Below are 6,309 nucleotides of genomic sequence, written 5' to 3'. Positions count from 1 at the left end.
CCCCCCCCCCCCCCCCCCGTCCCCAGCAGTCTACAGCCCTCACTCACACTTGCTTCCCTCTCATGGACCCTTCCCAGTGGCTACTCCTCCCTTTCACCAGACTCTCATGCTCATGCTTACTTTATTTGGACAACCAATGCTGATCCAAGCCCTAACCTCTTATCGGACAGGAAACTGACCATCAGTAAATGGTGAGATTGTTATTTTCACCTTCACCTGGACTTTATGGAGATAATCTCAGTCAATAGAGTTGCTCCACTCAGAGGAGTTCCAGACACCAGGAAGTCAGTCAGGCATGGGACAGAGTTGCTCTTTCTGAAGGGGATGTGTGGTGGCTTCTCCCAGCTGGTTTCACTCTACTTGGACGATTGTCCCATGTGCTCATCAGGGGACAAGTCCTGTATGGGAAGGGACAAACGTGACTGTACAATGTCACGTCAGGACCCTGTGTACTTAAATTCTGATGAGTTATTATTTTTCATGCCCCCCCGGGCCAGAAAAATAACATAGGGAATGGTTTGTCTTGTCACCGATGGAAGCAATGCGCCTCTGAGTGCTCATGCTCACAGGTGAGCCTTCCTTCCCGCCCACCCACATCAGAGCACATCACAGGGAGATGCCTGGGAAGGTGGTGATGCACAGCGGACTTCAACCCAGACGGCTGAGCCAGGTGGTGTGAGAAAAACCACTCTCGCAGCGCTGGGGATGTCCCCAGTTACAAGGCAGGTCTGCAGCCTCTAGGCTTCTGCCACTTACCAGGTTTGCTCTGCTAACTGCAGTGCCTCATGTCAGTAAGCTGGCACAGGAGATGGAAGATAAACATCACCATTCTGTGTGTACTGTGGGTGCTGGATGCTGTCTCCATCACTCATTCATTGTTGTTGCTGCTAATCGGATCCCAGTTCAGGTGAGAAAAGGCCTCGCTGACCCTAAAACAATTAGGATTTACTGATTTGGAAATTTTCTAAGTGGCCACTGCAATTCATCGCCTCTGCAAGACTCTGACCATAAAAAAGCTGCCCTGAGATCTTATGGACAAAACCTCTGCTCGGGTCTGGTCCGGTTGCCAGATGATTGAGTGCATGTGTTAGGTGTTAATCTGGTGGGTTTGCCTTCATAGAAAATCAGTCACTTGTGGGGAAGCCCAATATTGTTCTCTTAGCTTGTAAAAAATAGAAAGCCCACAGCCCAGGAAGGAAAGAGCTGGCAGGTCCATGCTTACAGGTCTCTGGGACCCTGTCATCTTTTGCTCTTTAGCTGTCAGGGTTGGAAATGCAACTCTCCCTTTCCGTCCTCCGTCTCACTGATGGGGCCCGTTCCAGCTGCTGCTGGGTGAAGGCCCTGTGGGGACAGTCCACCCTGGAGTGCCACTCTGACTGGCTCAGGACAGGAATCTGAGCCGTGCTGCAGACAGGTGACCGGAATGTGCTGGGAGCCACACAGCGGAGCAGCCCCAAAGCCGAGGGCTTGCATGTGCTACTCCAATTAATTCTAAAAGCAACCTCATGGCACTGGCCTTTCTCCCATTCTGTAAATACGGAGGTAGAGGTTTTCTAGGTTAGGGAAACTTCTCAAAGTCTCAGAGACAGTGAGAGATGGAGTTGGAATCTAATTTGGGGCTGTCTGTTTCAGATCCGAGTCTGTCACGTACGCTGATACCGGGCCACACACCTGTCATCACAGACACCACAATGACTGTGAAAGGGCAATGCCCTGTTTGTCTCCTCTGCCCACGAGCGTCAGCCCTCACGACCTCCCACACCTCTCTCCTCTACGTTCTGCCTCGGCTTGGAAACCTATTAAAAGTCTGTATAGATGCCCAGAACTGAGTTATTAGATACCAGAGCATGGGGTTTCTAACGTCAGTTGATATTATAGACAGATGGCAAATAAATCACCCAGTTTGCCTAAGTGCTCTTTTTCAGTCACTCAGATTTTCCTCAAATCATAGTCAAGTTGTTTGAATTACTGAGCCCTGATAAACTAGATAAGTCCTGACACAGAACGAGGAACTCGCCTCATACCAGCAGTTACAGGCTGAACGTGTCCTCCCATAATTCACACACTGAAGTGCTCACCCCCAGAGCGGGTGTATGTGGGGTAGGGAGGTAATTAAGGTTATGTTGGGTCACAAGGGCAGGGCCCTAATCCAATAGGATTAGTTTCCTTAAAAGAAAAGATACCAGAGAGTGAGCTCCCTTTCTTCTCCTCTCCTGTCTCCCTCTCTTTCTCTCTCCCTCCCCCCATCTCTCTCTTTCTCTCCTTCTCCCTCTCTTTTTCTCTCTCCCTCCATCTCTCCCCCCTCCCCCTTTCTCTCTCTCTGCTCTGGGAGGGCATGGTGAGAAGGCAGCTATTTGCAACCCAAGAGAAGAGCCGTCTCCAGAAGCCAACCCTCTGGTCCCTTGATCTTGGACTTCCAGACTCTGAAACTGTGAAAAACTGAATGTCTGTGATTTAAGCCACCCAGTCTGTGATAGATTGGTATGGTAACCAGAGCAAACCTATCACAGTTTGTAATCAAATGTTGGCTTTGTGATTTTTTGACGATTGTGTTTCTCCTCCCATCAACTGTCAGCCCCACCAAGACTGAGCTCATGTCTTCCTGCTTCAGTGTTAGATCCCGAATTCCACGCACAGTGCCATGCACCTAGTAGGTGCTCACTAAGTCTTTGTTGACTGAGGCCTCAAATCTAAAGAGAGTGGGAGATGCATAGGCCTCCACCCAAACACCCACAATGCCTATTTTTTATAGTTAAGGGAAGCCCAGACAGAAAGCTAGTAAATCGTTTACCTGAACTTACTCAGCAGGTGAGGGGCAGGTCAGGTCTGGACTGAAGATCCCCTGGGCTCCCCTGAGCAGGGGAGAGAAATGACCTCAGGGTCAGCAGGAGGACTCTGAGGTGTGGAGTCCCCCAACATGACAGACGCTACAGGAATTGCTTCACTCAGCACAGAAACCTGAGGTGCTGCTCATGTTCCCATTTCACAAAATCAGATCTGAGACCAAAAGAAAATCCTACCCCCAGCAGTGTGTCTGCTGCGTCCCCCCTCACCTGATGAGCCCGGTGTTTGCCCTGCGTGCCCCCCGGCACCGAGCTCACTCGCTCTCTTCCCTGCATGCCCCAGGTGCCAGGTTCACTCACCCTCTTCCCCGCGTGTTTTCATCAGCACCTGCCTTGGCTCTGCTTTCTCCAAACCTGTCCCCATCGATCAGCTGGGGTGGACGAATGATTTCCATCTTGCAAAGTCATTGTATGGGGAAGATGAGATATTCCACGTGAAGCCCCCAGCGAAGCCCCCAGGGCTGCCTCCTTCCAGGAGTGTTGGCTGTGCGGTCATCTTCCGCATGAGTTTTCATCCGTCACTTACATACAACAGGAGTGCCGGTGGGAACCATGGTGCAGGTGAGCAGCCTGAGAGCAACAGTTCTTGTTGGGGAGGTTTTTTTCTCTACTGTAGTAGCCTGAAATGTCTGGGATCTGCGAGTGAACTGACAGCAGACAGGTGGACAGGAGGGACAGCAGGTCCATCCGTCTGTGCTCATGCACACACACGTGAAGACCCAGTAATGAGGAAAGGGTTTATATACCAGCAAACACAACAGAAACAGGGACTCAGGGCATCACGGACAGTGTGGAAAGTCCTTTCGGTCTTGATACTAATGGGCAGCTGATCTGAACTGGTTTTGTTTTGTTTTGTTTTGTTTTGTTTTGTTTTGAGATGGAGTCTGTCTCTGTCGCTCAGGCTGATGGGCAGTGGTGTGATCTTGGCTCACTGCAACTTCTGCCTCCCAGGTTCAAGAGATTCTCCTGCCTCAGCCTCCCGAGTAGCTGCGATTACAGGAGTGAGCCACCACACCTGGCTAATTTTTGTATTTTTAGTACAGACAGGGTTTCACCATGTTGGCCAGGCTGGTCTCGAACTCCTGACCTCAGATGATCCTCAGCCTCCCCAGGCTCTGGGATGACAGGCGTGAGCACTGTGGCTGGCCTGTACTGCACTGCTCAGTGTGGAGGGCGGGGGGGGGTTCAGTCTTCCTCCAAGCAGGAGTGCCCCCAGAGGGGATCAATGCAGCTCTGATTCCTGGGGCAGCTGCTTAAGTGGAGGCAGAGTTTCTTTCTGCGGCTGCTGGCTGCTCAGGAGTTTTCAGTTGAAAGTAATTTCCATCCCTTCGTTCTCAACTGCCGTGTGAGCCAGCGTCACCTGCAGGGCTTGGAAGACAGAGATCGCAGAGCCGGGCCCCAGGGTGTCTGATTCAGCGGGTCCAGTGGCATGCCTATGTGTGGACAGCCATCGCTGACCGACCATAACCTCACATCTGCCAAACAGATACTGACTCAGAAATTAACAATGGATGTTTGTCTTCAACGAAGCTTCCGCCCCTCACATCAGATACAGTACTGTGCTGGGCAGAGCCACAAGAAGCCTGGAGGCCTGGCTGTGGCTGCTGGTTTTGTCTCTGGATCTCTGGTGCTGATGATCACAGGCTCCAGACACCCTTGGAGCTGCGCGGGCCCTCAGTGGCGTATGTGTGTGCGTGCGTGCATGTGAGTGCGTGTGCGTGTGTGCGCGTGCATGTGTGCGTGTGCGTGCATGTGCGTGCGTGTGCGTGTGCATACATGTGCGCGCGTATGTGCATGCGTGTGTACATGTGTGTGCACGATGAGTGTGCGTGCGCACGCGTGTGTGCGTAATGAGTGTGCGTGCGTGCCCGTATGTGTGCATGTGTGTGTGCATGCGTGTGTGCACGCGTGTGTGTGTGCGTTTTCAGGGTCGGGAACAGGTTAGCTGGATGAGATTCCATCCCCTGTGAATTCCCTGACTGTGATTTTTGTGCAGTCAATATGTTGCCCAAACTGGCCCACTTCCCTTCACTGTTGTTGCTCCCGTGGTGCAGGATTAATGTCCACGCTAGGATACAAAGCTTTCACACCCCACTGTCACGGAACTCCTGCCTGTAGGGAACATTGGCTATGATAAAGAAAACTGGGTGAAGTACTGAAAGGGTAGTGCTCAGAAAGGAATAAACCCGAGCAGCCCTGGGGCCATTTCCTTCTTGGAGGTTAGAAAACTGTGAGTGTGTTGATCGGATGTTGGCTAAACTGCCTCAGGACAATTGAATCCTGAATTTACTGCAGAGACAATAACCTCACCACACAAGTACGAGGGCCTGTCGGTGAAAACCATGTTTTAAACCGTCAAGCTTTGGAAATAATAAAGCAAATTCAGATACTGCAACTAGCAAAAAGAAATCTGAAAATGGTAGAAAAACAAGTTTTACAGTGTGTTCTCTGATGGTGATGGTGTTGAAAAGAAGCAGCATCTCCCATACTACACCTAGCAGCCTTTTTCCTCCTGTATGTAATTACATTTCAGGAGATAGCACTAGACTAATTCTATCCCGCTAGGTAGCAGGTTCAATTGTTATAAAAATAGAAAGTATGTAAGAGTTCTGAAAGTGTGCACAGAGGAATGAGAGATCAGTTAAAAAAAATTGTTTTCATTTAAAAATAGTTCACGCTCGTGTAAAGAGTTTATTTAAATACATTTAATTACATCATCTTTAAAGCATTTTTGTCCAGCAAGCAAAGCGATGTGACCACAAGTGATTTTTTGTTCTAAACAAAGTGATTTCCTGTTACCACCGCACAGAACTGTGTAGGCCCAGTGACCCTGGTCCGTGTCCAGATGGTTTGATTAAAAGGGTGGCAAGGAGGAAAGATGAAGAGGGAGGGCCAGATGCTTTGGGATGTTTCCCTCTTTTTTTTTTTTTTTCTATATTGAGTATTTTGAGGTAAGTATAATGTTTTAAAAGCAGAAAAGAAAATGTCCTGGCTGGGTGCTGTGGCTCATGCCTGTAATCCCAGCACTTTAGGAGGCCGAGGAGGGCAGATCGCCTGAAGTCAGGAGTTCAAGACCAGCCTGACCAACACGGTGAAAACACTTCTCTACCAAAAATACAAAAATTAGCTGGGTGTGGTGGCATGTGCCTGTAATCCCAGCTACTTGGGAGGCTGAGGCAGGAGAATCACTTGAACCTGGGAGGCGGAGGTTGCAGTGAGCAGAGATAGAGCCACTGTACTCCAACCTGGGCAACAGAGTGAGACTCTGTCTCGGGAAGGGAAGGAAAGGGACGGGGAGAGGAGGGGAGGGGAGGAGAGGGGAGGGAAGGTCCTTATGCACAATACCAATTACACCAGTGTGAACTATATTCGCTGCAGCAGTTAATATTGGCTCAATGCACCCCTGGCCACTTTCCTGTGCCCTGAGAACACTGGCTTCAGGAGCCCACAGGACCCCAGGATAGTG

The sequence above is a fragment of the Rhinopithecus bieti genome, unplaced genomic scaffold, assembly GCF_001698545.2.
Source record: "Rhinopithecus bieti isolate Rb0 unplaced genomic scaffold, ASM169854v2 scaffold_33140, whole genome shotgun sequence".
In the NCBI taxonomy this organism is placed as follows: domain Eukaryota; kingdom Metazoa; phylum Chordata; class Mammalia; order Primates; family Cercopithecidae; genus Rhinopithecus; species Rhinopithecus bieti.
Note: the sequence above shows the minus strand (reverse complement) of the source record.